The sequence below is a fragment of the Gymnoscopelus braueri genome (assembly GCF_963280865.1).
Source record: "Gymnoscopelus braueri genome assembly, chromosome: 24".
Taxonomy (NCBI): domain Eukaryota; kingdom Metazoa; phylum Chordata; class Actinopteri; order Myctophiformes; family Myctophidae; genus Gymnoscopelus; species Gymnoscopelus braueri.
This window is the reverse complement of record NC_137626.1, coordinates 11,405,932-11,420,152: the sequence shown is the minus strand read 5'-3', so window position 1 is coordinate 11,420,152 and position 14,221 is coordinate 11,405,932. Positions and strand designations below refer to the sequence as shown.

Genomic DNA, 14,221 nt, shown 5'->3' with positions numbered 1-14,221 from the left:
CATATGGTGCCGTGTGTGCTCTGCTCAGAGCTGCGGGGCACATGTATTGAGGAGAGTACATGCGTTTAGTTAACAACAACAACGACAACAAGCTTCCCCGTGTGTGCCTGCTTGTGTCGAACAATGTATAGATGTTGTCTGAACACAAGAAGAATTGACGGGTGACACCGCCGAAAGAATTTGTTTGGTTGGTGCCGGTGTACATTTCTTTGAAGGCTTTCACTTGCCTTCAGTATTGATTTTTGACACCAAGTTTTTATTCAGTTTCAGTCATAGTCTTTTGAATAAAATTCCATTAGTTTAGGTCATGTTTTAGTCATCTGAAATGTCTAGTTTTTGTGGACACCATTTTTTAAGATTATAGTTGACTAAATCTACAGTTGATTTAGTCGACTAAAATGTATTTTGGCAGTGCCGTGATGGCGTCGTAATGGCTGATATTACACTTGGTTGCATGCCGAAAAAAGCTGATCTGTAGATCGGCTATTTTCTCACAACGCGTGGCAGCGCGACGCGCTGTGAGCTTGTAGATCTGCTATTTTCAGAACGCCGACACCCGAGCGCAACATAACATGAAATGACTTGTCTTTTAGTTCTACTGGATCTCTTCTCCACTCGTCCCTCCCTAACATTTTAGTCTAGTTTTTATTTGTTGACGAAATTGTCATTATATTTAGTCTTATTTATAGTCATCATAGCTTAGTTTTTATTTAGTTTTCATCAGTGGAAAAGGTGGTCGACGAATATTTTTGTCATAGTTTTAGTCGACGAAATCAACACCGCTTGCCTTGTCTGTTTCTGTTCTGGAAAATGAAATGATGTAATTCAATAAAAAAAATAAGTGTTCGCATAGACACTCGACAAAGCTGGATGCAATGCGGTGGATTAGAACCCTATAGACCATTGGTTGTCAAAGTGGGGTCCGGGGACCCCCAGGGGTCCTTGAGGGGGTTGAGGGCGAAATGTTTTAATATAGCGTCACAATAATTTTAACCTTTTATACTTTGGCTATTCAAAAATAGCAGATCTACAAGCTCATAGCACGGCACCGAGTGCCGCGCTATGCGCTTGTATATCTGCTATTTTTGAAAGATCTAGACCATTTTGTGCAAACTTTTTAATATATATATTTTTTTTAAGCGAACATTTTTAACTCAAATATTTGCTTCTGGCGGGGGTCCCTGGAACAAAATATTTGAGATGCGGCCAAATACATGTCATTTAGGGGGTCCTTGACATGAAAAAGTTTGAGAACCACTGCTATAGACTGTGTGGTCGTGGGCAAGTAGGCTGCTTCACCACTGCGCCACCCGAATGCGCAATAGTCGCTGCCAACATGCTGTAACACTGGCTTTCTAAACGTGGTTGTGATATGTTATCATTCATATAGCCTTTCCAATCAGCAGCCACTCAACTGTCACCGACAGTGACCTTGCGGTGGCATCATCGGCCCATAGTGAACATGTATGGACAACACTGCACAGCCACCAAACCAAGGTTATGCTGTGATTGTCTTCGTAGAATTCATGGCTGAGGACATAATACTGGGGTTTATCCAGGGGCAAAGGCACCAAAGAGAGAGGAAAACGATGACCTACCGACTGACTGTTAACAGAAGGGTGGCGTGTCAACAAGCTGTGATACACCACCAAATGTCTTCGCTGAAATTGACCAACTAAAAGCTGCACGCTGAGCTTGTAGATCTGCTATTTTTCGGCAAATGATCGGCTATTTTTTCCTGAATAGGCTTCAAATCATATACACTGTACGCTACACGTGATATCATAGTATATCATATCATGTCATAAGACTCGGTGATGGTGGGCGCGTACATCTATGCCACCCAAGCACCAAATGACCAGTGTTGCCAGATTCTGTGAGAGAAACAAGCAACCAGGTCTAGGAAAACCAGCCCAGAAGAAGCGACTATGGGCCACATGAGCACTTTAACATATACATTTTTGAAAAATCGTGAATATTAAATTTGTGCAAATCTTTGAATATATATATTTTCATTTTAAAGCGAACATTTGTAACTCAAATATTTGCTTCTGGGGATTCTACAAATGTCTTCTAAATCCTATGTTCTTTTTTGAGAAAAAAAAATTGTTAATATAATAATATCAGTGGTTCTCAAACTTTTCTCATGTCAAGGACCCCCAAAAATTATATATATATTTGGCCACGGACCCCCATCTCAAAAAATGTTGTTCCAGGGACCCCCAGAAGCACAGATCGGAGTTAAAAATCTAAATATATATACTGTATATATATTCAAAGATTTGCACACATTTTTCTACATTTTAAAAAAAATAGCAGATCTACAAGCTCGTAGCGCGGCACCGGAGCTTGTAGAAAATATTTTGTTCCAGGGACCCCCAGAAGCACAGATTTGAGTTACAAATGTTCGTTAAAATATATATATACTCAAAGATTTGCACACATTTTAACGATTTCTCAAAAATAGCAGATATACAAGCTCATAGCGCGGCACTCGGTGCCGCGCTATGAGCTTGTATATCTGCTATTTTTTAAACTTGTATATCTGTTATTATTTTATTTTTTTAAAGTTGCAATTTTTAAATTTGAATCCTGAAAAGTTACATTTTTTAACATATGAGGTTTCCACCGATATACCAGACGATACTGTATATATACTTAATTTACCAGGGTCCCCCAGGGGTCTGTACTTGGACCCCTCTTGCCTTATTAGCTCATGCCCAGAACAGGGATGCTAGGATTCATTATGGTTAATGTGTCGAGCAAAATGCTATTTTCTTGTCGTCCAAGGCTGTGAGTTTATGACAGGTTGTGTTGCCTTTTGGTCATAACAAAGAACAATGATACGTTTGGATTTGATGTGACATAGCCTAATTCAGTGGTTCTCAAACTTTTTCATGTCAAGGACCCCCAAATTGACACTTACTAGCCCGCGGACCCCAATTTCAAAAGATATGCCAGGGACCCCCATAAGAGAAGATATTTTTTTTACGGCTCTAGCAGTGATTCTCAACCATTTTAAATTCAAGGACCTCCAGTTTGACATGCATTAAGGCTACGGATCCCCATTTAATGGCATTTGCATCTCTGGGACCCCAATTCATATTGTAAAATCAATGTTAATTTAACTCTGAGAGTGTACAAATGGAACCAAATGGAACCAAATTGTGTACACTCTCTGAGTTACAGACCCACAAGGGTCAATTTGGTTCCTATCCATCATTTAGCTGGGGACCCCCTGGAACCCCCTCAAGTACCCCTGGGGGTCCCCGGACCCCACTTTGAGAACCACTGGCCTAATTGACCAAACAAATGACACTTAACTCTCTCAGTGCCACGCCCCGAGATATCCCGAGTTTTTCCCGAGTACCCTCCGTGCCAGCACGAGAAATCCCGAGTTTTTACTTTTGACTGTGGTCGCGCTATTCTGTTTATTTTTCATGATCACTTTCGCTTCCTGACTCCTTCAGACTCATTGGGTTCCGGTTTTATGACGCAGATTCCGTTTCTCATTTTTTTCCCGCGGTCATTTTTGGCCAGAATAGGGAAAGTCACGGTTTTTCACATGGTATAAAAAACGAACGGAGAGGTCCACGTCTACTCTCTTTGGTCTGGGTGACGATCAGTCATCGTAGTCGTGTATCGCATCGTAAAATTAGCCCGATCAACGATTGTCTTGGCACTGAGAGAGTTAATGGCGTTAACTATTCATAAAGATCCCTTCATGTTCATGAGAGGTGTCAGATGTCATGGTGTTGCGCTGCCAGTTTTCCCATTTACATTTTGTTGAATAATTGCACTGGAATATAGTCAGAGCAATTATGAGACCTGCTTACGGCGAAGCGCCGGTGAAGGTCGTCTGACCCGAAAGCTTGGCTTTTGTTAAAGAAACTGGCATTATGATTCAAGTGACGTGCAGAGCCTCCTTGTTTTATTATATTCAGACCATTCATGCTCCAAAGGCACCGAGGTTGTTCGGGCGGAACAGAATGAAAACAACAGCAGCAAACAATGAGACAAAACGCAGACAGGAAGACATCAAATCAATAGCTTACAAAAGGAGCGAGATACTGAAATGTATAAAAAATTAAATACAGAGTAGATTGGAAAGAATTACAAACAGATTCACAACAAAGCGTGATCATGGATTTGAACTATAGATGGGTTTCCGCGCGACGTCATCACAGAGCAGAGTGCGCAATCTGCGCATGCGTGGGATAGAACGAACCGGAAGCGCCATTCACTCTGTTGTTATTTTCGGGATTTAGCATAATGCTGCTATTATAGGCATAATAGGCATAATGCTGCTATTATATACAAACAGATCCAACTTCCGACAAATCATTTTTATTGAGTAAAGAAGATATTACAAACTGCATCATTTAATCTACTTTCATGAAACCCGGTGAAGACCATTTCTTTTATGAATGTACATTTGACTAGAGCTGCTGCGGGTAATAGCGCCCTCTACTGCTCAACCCTCCACTGCGCGCGCATCATCCTCTCATGTTTACAAACAGGAAACCCATCTATAGGCAAACAATGGCACTGTAACAAACTTAGGCATTGTACTGTAACAAACTTTCAAATGTGTGGAAGGGCATTCCAGCCAGGATATATATTATAACCTTTTCAGTTTTCTAACACCTTGGCCCATTCGATAGTCATTAGTGCTGTAATTCTTTCCAAACGTAGACTGATGCATACACACAGAGGGGAGACGGCACAGTATAGAACAATGGGATTCAGGTAAAGAATTGGACAAGTTGCCCTTTAAATATGATGAATAGGGAGCAGAAAGACAATGCAATTCTGAGGATGGGAGAGAAGCGGCGTGCAGGTTTCTCTCTCTCTCTCTCTCTCTCTCTCTCTCTCTCTCTCTCTCTCTCAGACATCAAAATGCCATCTTAAAGTCACAATGGTCATCGTTAAGGTGAAAAGTTGTCACCAGTTATTGTAATTGTAGCTGCGACGAGATCAGGCTGATAGGTTCATCTCCTCGCTGCCGGGAGGAAAACTCATTTTTTATTACTATTTCAATAATATAATATAGTAAAAATGGACAATCTACAAGCTCACAACGCATCGCACGTGTTGTGAGCTTGTAAATCTGATATTTCCACTACTTTTGTGCAACACTTGTATGACGAAGTAGGGCGTTAATTTACGAAAATATGTAAAAAAGTTGAACCATGAAGATGCAAGGTTTCTGCCCGACAGCAACGCCATATTCTGCTCTGAACAAATTGCATTTTATTGTTTCCATTTGTTTGACAAATGACGTATTAAACAGGGTTTGTGAATTATTGAATCGACCAGCCACTGTACACAGTAAGGCAGTGTGCCTGTTCAATAATAATAATAATATACACTAATATACAATAATAATTATATATATATATATATATATATATATATATATATATATATATATATATATATATATATATATATATATATATATATATATTAACCAAATGCACTCTTTTGTCCCTTTTCAGGGCATATCATAATAGGTGAACACACTATAATAATAATAGATAATAGCAGATCGACAGGCTTACAACGCGTCACAATGCATTGCGTTGTGAGCTTGCAGATCAGCCATTTTCGGCAAAGAGATATGGTGTAGAGATAAAAAAAAAGGGGGAGGGGGCCAGACGCAGACCCCTGGGGAACCCCACCTGTATAGAGTGTAAAGTGGTTAAGTATGATCTGGTTGGTCATGTGAATAACGCTCTGTTTTGGCTCAAACTTCTTCTGAATTGATCAGGCATGAAACTGTCTTTCAGCTGATACAAGGTTGTCGGGGCGAAACCATCTGCTGTGTTCCATGGTTTGGAGGATCTTGTTTCCCCAGTGGTGGAAAGTAACTTAAGTACATTTCCTCAAGTACTGTGCGCAAGTACAAATTTGAGGATTTTTACTTTACTGGAGTATTTCCATACTTTTACTTCTACTCCACTACATCTCAGAGGCAAATATTGTAATTTTACTCCACTACAATTATTTTATTGTATATTATTATATGTAATATTATTGTTATATAATTATTTGAAAAATTAGTTACTAGTTACTTTGTAGATTTTGATTATTATTACAAAACATACTGTACATTAACCACTTCAGCACTATATACTTTTCAGCCATTTGAAAATAGCCGATCTACAAGCTCACAATGCGTCGCATCGCGACGCATTGTGAGCTTGTAGATCGGCTATTTTCAAAAGAGTTTTACACATTTCATACATTTGAAAACGTGTGAAATGGGACATTCTGCATAATGAGTACTTTCTACTTTTGGTACTTTAAGTACATTTTGATACCAATACTTTTGTACTTTTACTCAAGTAAATTCTTAATTCCGGACTTTTACTTGTAACAGAGTATTTCCACATTGGAGTAGCGATACTTTTACTTAAGTACAAAATTTGAGTACTTTTTTCCACCACTGCTGTTTCCTCTCATTGACACAGAGCGCTGATTGTCAATCTTTGTCATTTCAAGAAGTTTAGTTTAGTGTATTTTAGAAGTAAAAACGCAAGTTAAAAAAAGTCACACATTATGCATTATAGGCTGTAATTGTTTATGTCTGGGACCCCAATCTACACTGTAAAATCCTCAGTGTATATTCAACTCAGATGAGTCAAATGCAATTAATACCCCTGTCAGACAAATGCTTAAAATATAGCAAAGCTATTAAAGACGTTAAAAAAGGGCCTAATTTAACCTACAGTCTATGTTTGAAAGAGATCAAACACAATACTTCCTGCTAGAGAAATACATATTCTAGTTCATCATCATCATCACAATAATCATAATAAAGTTTATAATGATAAACACCGTTCCCCCCCAAAGTGCTGTGACTCCATTACATTTTGAACACACTCCATGGGACACATGGTCCTATAGGGTGAAGGGCTTATGGCTGGGTAGGCCTCTAGCACTCCCTGGTGGAGAGCGGATGTTACTCCATACGGCAATGATAGGATGATTCACAAAAGCAAAGATTTGAGTTACAAATGTTCGCTTTAAAAAATATATATTCACACATTTTCACAATTTTTCAAAAATAGCAGATCTACAAGCTCGTAGCGCGGTAAAAGTACCAATACTGCAATATGGAAATACTCTGTTACAAGTAAAAGTCCAGAATTAAAAATGTAATTGAGTAAAAGTACAAAAGTATTGGCATCAAAATGTACTTAAAGTACCAAAAGTAAAAGTACTAAAATATTTGAAAATAGCAGATCTACAAGCTCACAACGCGTCGCGATTGTGAGCTTGTTGATCGGCTATTTTCAAATAGCCTAGGTATAAAATAGGGCTAAAGTGGTTAATGTGTGTTTCATGATATCATAATTTATATCTGAAAAGTAACTAGTAACTATAGTTTTCAAATAATTGTAGTGGAGTAAAAGTACAATATTTGCATCTGAGATGTAGTGGCGTAGAAGTAAAAGTATTGGAAATTGGAAATACTCAAGTAAAGTACAAATATCTCAAAATGTTACTTGAGTACAGTACTTAAGTAAATGTACTTAGTTACTTTCCACCACTGCAGATGAGTGAGGCTGGGACCGAGGCTACCATGCCCTAGGAAACGTGTGTATATAGCAGAGCCTCCAGAAAAATGCGATTATGGGATCGCAGAATTTACCGCATAATCAGCAAAATGGCGCATAATTATGCGGGGGTAACGTTTTTTCAAAAAGGCTGCATCGCATCGCATAATACGCACATCGCATCGCATAATATGCGCTTCGCATCGCATATTTCCGCATATTTCGCTACTTTCCGCATATTTCGCATATTGCCGCATATTTCACAACTTCCCGCAATTTCATCACATAAAAATTGCAAAAGAAAAACGCATATTTCATCACAAAATCAAGGTTTTTAGCCCGCATAATCAAGAGTTTTAGCCCGCATAATCAAGGTTTATTTTTGCCCGTGTTTTTCTGGAGGGTCTAATATAGGGCTGAAGTGGTTAATGTTTTTTTTGAATATTTTATTAGGCAAAAAATGTAAAACAGCACAGTTACATTTAAAATACTTTGTCTAACAGGTCCGTTCATAAAAGTCCTTGCGGACTTGTTTCCAATGAGGGCCTTGGTATTTAATTCATAGGCTGTCATGTCAAGTAAAAGTCCCGGAATTCAACATTTACTTGAGTAAAACTACAAAAGTATTGGTATTAACATGTACTTAAAGTACCAAAAGTAAAAGTACTAAAGTGTTTGAAAATAGCCTATCTACAAGCTCACAACGCGTCGCATGTGAGCATGTGAGCTCACAACGATGCGACGCGTTGTGAGCTTGTAGATCTGCTATTTTCAAATAGCCTATGTATAAAATAGGGCTGAAGTGGTTATTGTATGCTTTATATAATGTCACGCCACAGCATCACGACACCTTTACAGCGGGTTCAAGGCGCCCTGCCACCCGTGCATTTGAGTTACAAATGTTCCATTTAAAATAAAATAAACACACACACACACACACACACACACACACACACACACACACACACACACACACACACACACACATAACCTTGCCCAAATTTGGAGTCATATGTTGTCTACTGACATCATAGATGAGTGACATCACACGCTTGGCCTATAAAGGTGAGAGAGCCATTCATTTATCCGCCTAACGCACAGACAGTCAGACACATAGCATCTCCACTGAGAAGACCAGAGGTGAGATTACAGTATGTTTTTGTTTAAAAGCAAGCGCCATGCGATCAGCAGCTGTGCGCTGCTGATCGCCATGGCGATGCTGTTGGGTTTGATTTGGTTGGCTTTGGCTGATAATCCGGAGGTCCCTGTTTTGAAATACGATGGCGATGATCCGGCTGATAGTCCGACAATCCCTGTTTTTAAAGACCATGTTGATCGGGACGTCCTCAAAAAGGCCTTCACCGTCACACCCCAGGAGGCTGAGCGGTTCACTAACTTCACGTACCTGCTGGACCACCCAGACAAGTGTTCCGGATAAGACGTCCATCTTCTCCTTTTCATCAAAAGCGCCCCCGCACACGCAGACCGGCGGGACGCCATCAGGTCCACCTGGGGCAACGAGACGTACATTCGGCGCTCCAAGGGAGTCACGGTCAAGGTTCTGTTCGCCTTGGGAGCGCCGAGCAACGGCAGGGTCCAGGAGGATCTGGAGCGCGAGGACCGCCTCCACGGGGACCTGATCCAGCAGGATTTCACGGACTCGTTCCGAAACCTCACCCTGAAGGTTATCATGCAATTCCGCTGGGCACGCCAACGGTGCGCCCATGCGAGCTTCGTCATGACGGCCGACGACGACACTCTGGTCCACACTCCTAATCTGGTGGACCACCTGCAGGACGCGGCCCAGAGGAACGTCACCGACCTGTGGCTCGGCCATGTGATACGCGGGGCGGGGCCATCCGAGACAGGAACAGCAAGTATTACTTGACCTACGAAATGTACCCGTGGTCGACCTTCCCCGACTACACGGCAGGGTCTGGGTACGTGGTTTCCAGGGACGTAGTGGAGAAGATCTACCAAGCCACTCTGAGCCTTAACGCCTCCATGCACATAGACGACGTGGTCATGGGTATCTGTGCCAACATCGTGGGCGTCACGCCACAGCATCACGACTTCTTTACAGTGGGGTTCAAGGCGCCTTACCACCCGTGCATTTACAGGCAGATGATGAACTCGCACGGTCATCACGGCCAGGACATGTATGACCTCTGGAAGGCGGCGACGGACCCGCAGGTCCAGCAGAACGCCTCCAAGACAGACTGCACATGGTGCAAATGGCTTTCCTGTGTAAGCCCAACAGGGCTTACACAGGTGAGCATAACACCTTCCCCTGTAGGGCAGCCTTTGTGTAGGCTTTGTGCCTTTGCGTGTGTGTGCGTGTGTGTGTGTGTGTGTGTGCGCGTGTGCGTGCTCATAGCACGTCATCACTTCGTGCCGCACTGAGTTTGTAGTTCTGCTATTTTAGAAAAATCTTGTCAAAATGTGTGCTGGTGAGGGGGCACGGTGGCACAGTCGGTAGTGCTGTCGCCTCACAGCTAGAAGGTCCTGGGTTCGATTCCCGCAGGGGACGCTGTGGGCGCTGGGGGTGTGTTCTCTCCTCCGCGTCATCAGTGCCCATACCCTAGGTGGGGTTGGCGAAAGGGCCTTTCTGTGTGGAGTTTGCATGTTCTCCCCGTGTCTCCTAGGGTAGGTACCCTCACAAAAACATGCAGTAATCCTGGTCACTATACTGCCTCCCCCTGGCCAGCCGGGGCGCCTGATGGAGGGGAAGGGAACTGGTTGGAATAACGTGTTCCTTCCACGCGCTACGTCCAACCAGGGAAACTCTCCCCTGTCAGGTGACAAGAAGGTCAGTTGGCTCTCATGCATTGAAGGAGGCATGAGCTCGGCCCTGGCCTCCCTAGGTTGGCAGAGGGAAGGTAGTGCCCAGGATTACATAGACAATTGGCACTGGGTGTAAAAAATGGGGTTACAAAATCGTGGGATAAAAATTTAGAAAATAAAATGTGTGCTGGTGGTAAATCTTTGTATATATAAAACTCAAACGTTTGCCTCAGGACGTCCCTGGGACAGAATATTGTGAGATGGGGTTCCACTGCCAAATACATATGATTTTGGGGGTCCTTGACATGAAAAGGTTTGAGAGCCACTGCCTTAAGAAAAGACCTGTTGGAAGTGGCAAAGCATTTGGCATGATGTGCATTTACAAACGTATAGGAGACAGGGTATAGGGCGGGCATGATCTACACAGGACATAATGGGTGAGGGGCTGGGTTTCAATTTGGTTCGCAACCATGCAATTTTAAATTGTTACAATGTATGCCCATTATGCAGTGGTGGAAAGTAACTAAGTAAATGTACTCAAGTACTGTACTGTATTTGTACTAAAATTTGGGATCCTGGGTACGGGGCTGGGTGGAGGGGACCCCCCAGTCGGCTCTCCACGCACCTGCGGGAAAATTCCTTGAGGCAGGAAGGCAGAGGCCGTGCTCCCAGAGGGTCCTGGACACTTAGCGCAATTTTTTTTTTCTTTCAAAAAGAACCACGGCAGGGGCCTCATGCCGCCCCTCTACCCAGTCCAGGGCACCCTGATCCTGGGTACGGGGCTGGGTGGTACTTTGGACTTGTACTTTGGAAAAATCGGAATTTTCAAAAAGAACCAGGCGACATGCCGCCCGCCTCTACCCAGCCCAAGGCACCAATTGTAAAATTGTAAATTTGTAATAGCCAAAGTATAAACTAGAGGTTATAGCTCAAATCTAAAATGACACACATGCGGGTGGCTTCATACTGTATTTTACATTATACAGTATGATGCATATTTTATAATATATACTGCTGCTGTTCTCTGCAGCCTTTAGCCAGATTTTAGACAGTCAAACTGCAGTTTTAAGTTTGAACACTAATCCTCTCCCCTAAACCAGTGGTTGACCCCCCCAACATAATCATATTGGATTTTTTTAATTGACGATTTCTTTACTGACATCAGGGGCCCGCCCAAAAATCATGTGGGGACCACTGCCCTAAACAATTGATAAAGATAGGTGTGTGTGTGTGTGTGTGTGTGTGTGTGTGTGTGTGTGTGTGTGTGTGTGTGTGTGTGTGTGTGTGTGTGTGTGTGTGTGTGTGTGTGTGTGTGTGTGTGTGTGTGTGTGTGTGTGTGTGTGTGTGTGTGTGTGTGTGTGTGTGTGTGTGTGTGTGTGTGCGCTCGCTCATAGCACATCATCACTTCGTGCTGCACTGAGCTTGTAGTTCTGCTATTTTTGAAAAATCTTGTCAAAATGTGTTCTCAACCATGCAATTTTAAATTGTTACAATGTATGCCCATTATGCAGTGGTGGAAAGCAACTAAGTAAATGTACTCAAGTACTGTACTTAAGTACTTTTGAGGTATTTGTACTTTACTTGAGTATTATCAATTTCCAATACTTTTACTTCTACTCCACTACATCTCAGAAGCAAATATTGTACTTTTACTCCAATTATTTGAAAACTTGAGTTACTAGTTACTTTGCAGATATAAATTATTATATTATAAAACATACATTAACCACTTCAGCCCTATTTTATACCCCGGCTATTTGAAAATAGACGATCTACAAGCTCACAATGCATCGCATCATGACACATTGTGAGCTTGTAGATCTGCTATTAAAAAAATGGCTGGAATGAATATAGGGCTGAAGTGGTTAGTGTGTTTTGTAATGATAATCAAAATCTTCAAAGTAACTAGTAACTAAAGTTTTCAAATAATTGTAGTGGAGTAAAAGTATAATGAGATGTAGTGGAGAAGTCAAAGTACTGAAAATGTAAAATACTCCAGTAAATAAAAATTCCCCCAAAACTTTACCTAAGTACAGTACTTGAGTATATTTACTTAGTTACACCACTGGCTTGGGGGGCGGGGGGGTGGTCACCCCAGTGAGGTCTCCGCGCATTGTTGTGCACCAGGCAACCTGATGCCTGGTCGCTCAGAATAAATCCTATATTTTCTCACCAAAGACGGAGTGCCATTGGGATTATTTTCTTTGCAAGTCTGCAGTCCACACCTTTTTGGAATCAAGCGGTACTTCCTTTTCTCTCTGATGCCTGCAGTGTCAGAGGCGGTTCTGATCCATCGGACATCCACTGCCATAATTCAAGTCTGTCAAATCACACAGCGCGCTGCCTTGGACGGACGGCTCACGCGCACCCCCACCGCAGCAGCAGCTGCGCTCCGCTCCTCTCCTCTCCTCTCCTCTCCTCTCCTCTCCTCTCCTCTCCTCTCTCTCCCCGCAGTGGCATCAGTCCCCTGTTGGGCTTGCTGTCTTTTGGATGGATGTCTGACTCCGCACACGTACACACGCAGACACACACACAAACCAACGTGGAAGCCTTCGGTTCGCTTCACAGTTTCACGCTTATGCCACATTCTGCCTCCTTGGAAGAGGCTGCCTGCTTATCATGGCCAAGCCGCGGCTGCTTTGAGCGCCGCTCTCCGCGGTGCTGACACTGAGCGCCGCTCTCCGCGGTGCTGACACTGAGCGCCGCTCTCCGCGGTGCTGACACTGAGCGCCGCTCTCCGCGGTGCTGACACTGAGCTCCGCTCTCCGCGGTGCTGACACTGAGTGCCGCTCTCCGCGGTGCTGATACTGAGTGCCGCTGTCCGAGGTGCTGAAACTCCAGCGACCTTCATGGTGAAAAGGTACGGATGGATGTCAGTCAGTGTCAGGTCGAGGGGCGACGCTGACGGCACCACATGGACTAGTCGAATATTCAATCGGATTGACACGGATCAAGCCGAGGAGGATAGGCGGTGAATGGGGGTATAGGTTTAGGTCGGTGGAACTACCTGTTTGCTTCAGTGGGGAACCCTATGGAGCTGCCTGCTGCCTGCGCTGAGAGGTGGACACCCTCCCAGACCCTGGCTGGTGAATACATGAAATATACCCGACGGGAAGAACGTGCATCTGAGGAGTCAGGACGAGAAACCACTGCTGTCTTGTTCTCTTTAATCTCCTTGAGGTTTTTTTTTTTGTTGGTTTGCTTTTTTTTGTACCTGGGACCCACTTGTGGAGATGAATTAAACACCTCTCTCTCTCTCTCTCGTGGAAGATAGTCCTGAAGCAATCGCTGTATAGTGTATAGCCTATGTTTATTTTATTTGTCTTTGTGTATTTTTTTTTTTTTTTGCCTCCGCTGTAAATTTTAACAGGGAGAAACAACGACGAACTGTAATATTTCCATCAAGACATTGAGACAAGATAAGAGGAGAGTCCGGAGGAAATGGTGCACAAATAGTGAAAACCATTATGACTGAATGAATGGAGACCAGCCAGGTCTATTCAAATATCCAGCATGTTTTGCCATTTGAGGAAACTTTGAGTGAAGAATCAGTGACATTTCCCGGATTATAAACTAGAAACGACGGACGCCACCCCCCCCCCCCCCCCCCCCCCCCACCCCCTCCAAAAAACGCCAGTGCTGACGTCAGACAAGACAGTGGGCTAGATGGAAGCAGAGGAGGTCATGAGACCTGTCCTCAACCTTGCTCTCCTGGTGGCCTTGGTATCCTGCTGCTGCCATGGACCCATGATGGCCGAAGCAAGTGAGTCTGTCTCTTTCTCTCTTCTGTTATTCCATATCAGTGGTTGTCAAACTTTTTCATATCAAAGGACCCCACATTAATATGCATTTGGCGTGTGCACGCCCAACTG

The 14,221-nt window shown here is 43.1% G+C and overlaps 1 pseudogene across 1 annotated transcript; it reads left to right on the top strand.

The window, feature by feature from the left end:
• Nucleotides 1-8,775: 8,775 nt before the first annotated feature.
• Nucleotides 8,776-12,851, top strand: LOC308080468 (lactosylceramide 1,3-N-acetyl-beta-D-glucosaminyltransferase A-like; annotated as a pseudogene). Its single transcript has 2 exons — nt 8,776-9,836; nt 12,804-12,851. The product of its transcript is annotated as a lactosylceramide 1,3-N-acetyl-beta-D-glucosaminyltransferase A-like (transcript).
• Nucleotides 12,852-14,221: the final 1,370 nt, after the last annotated feature.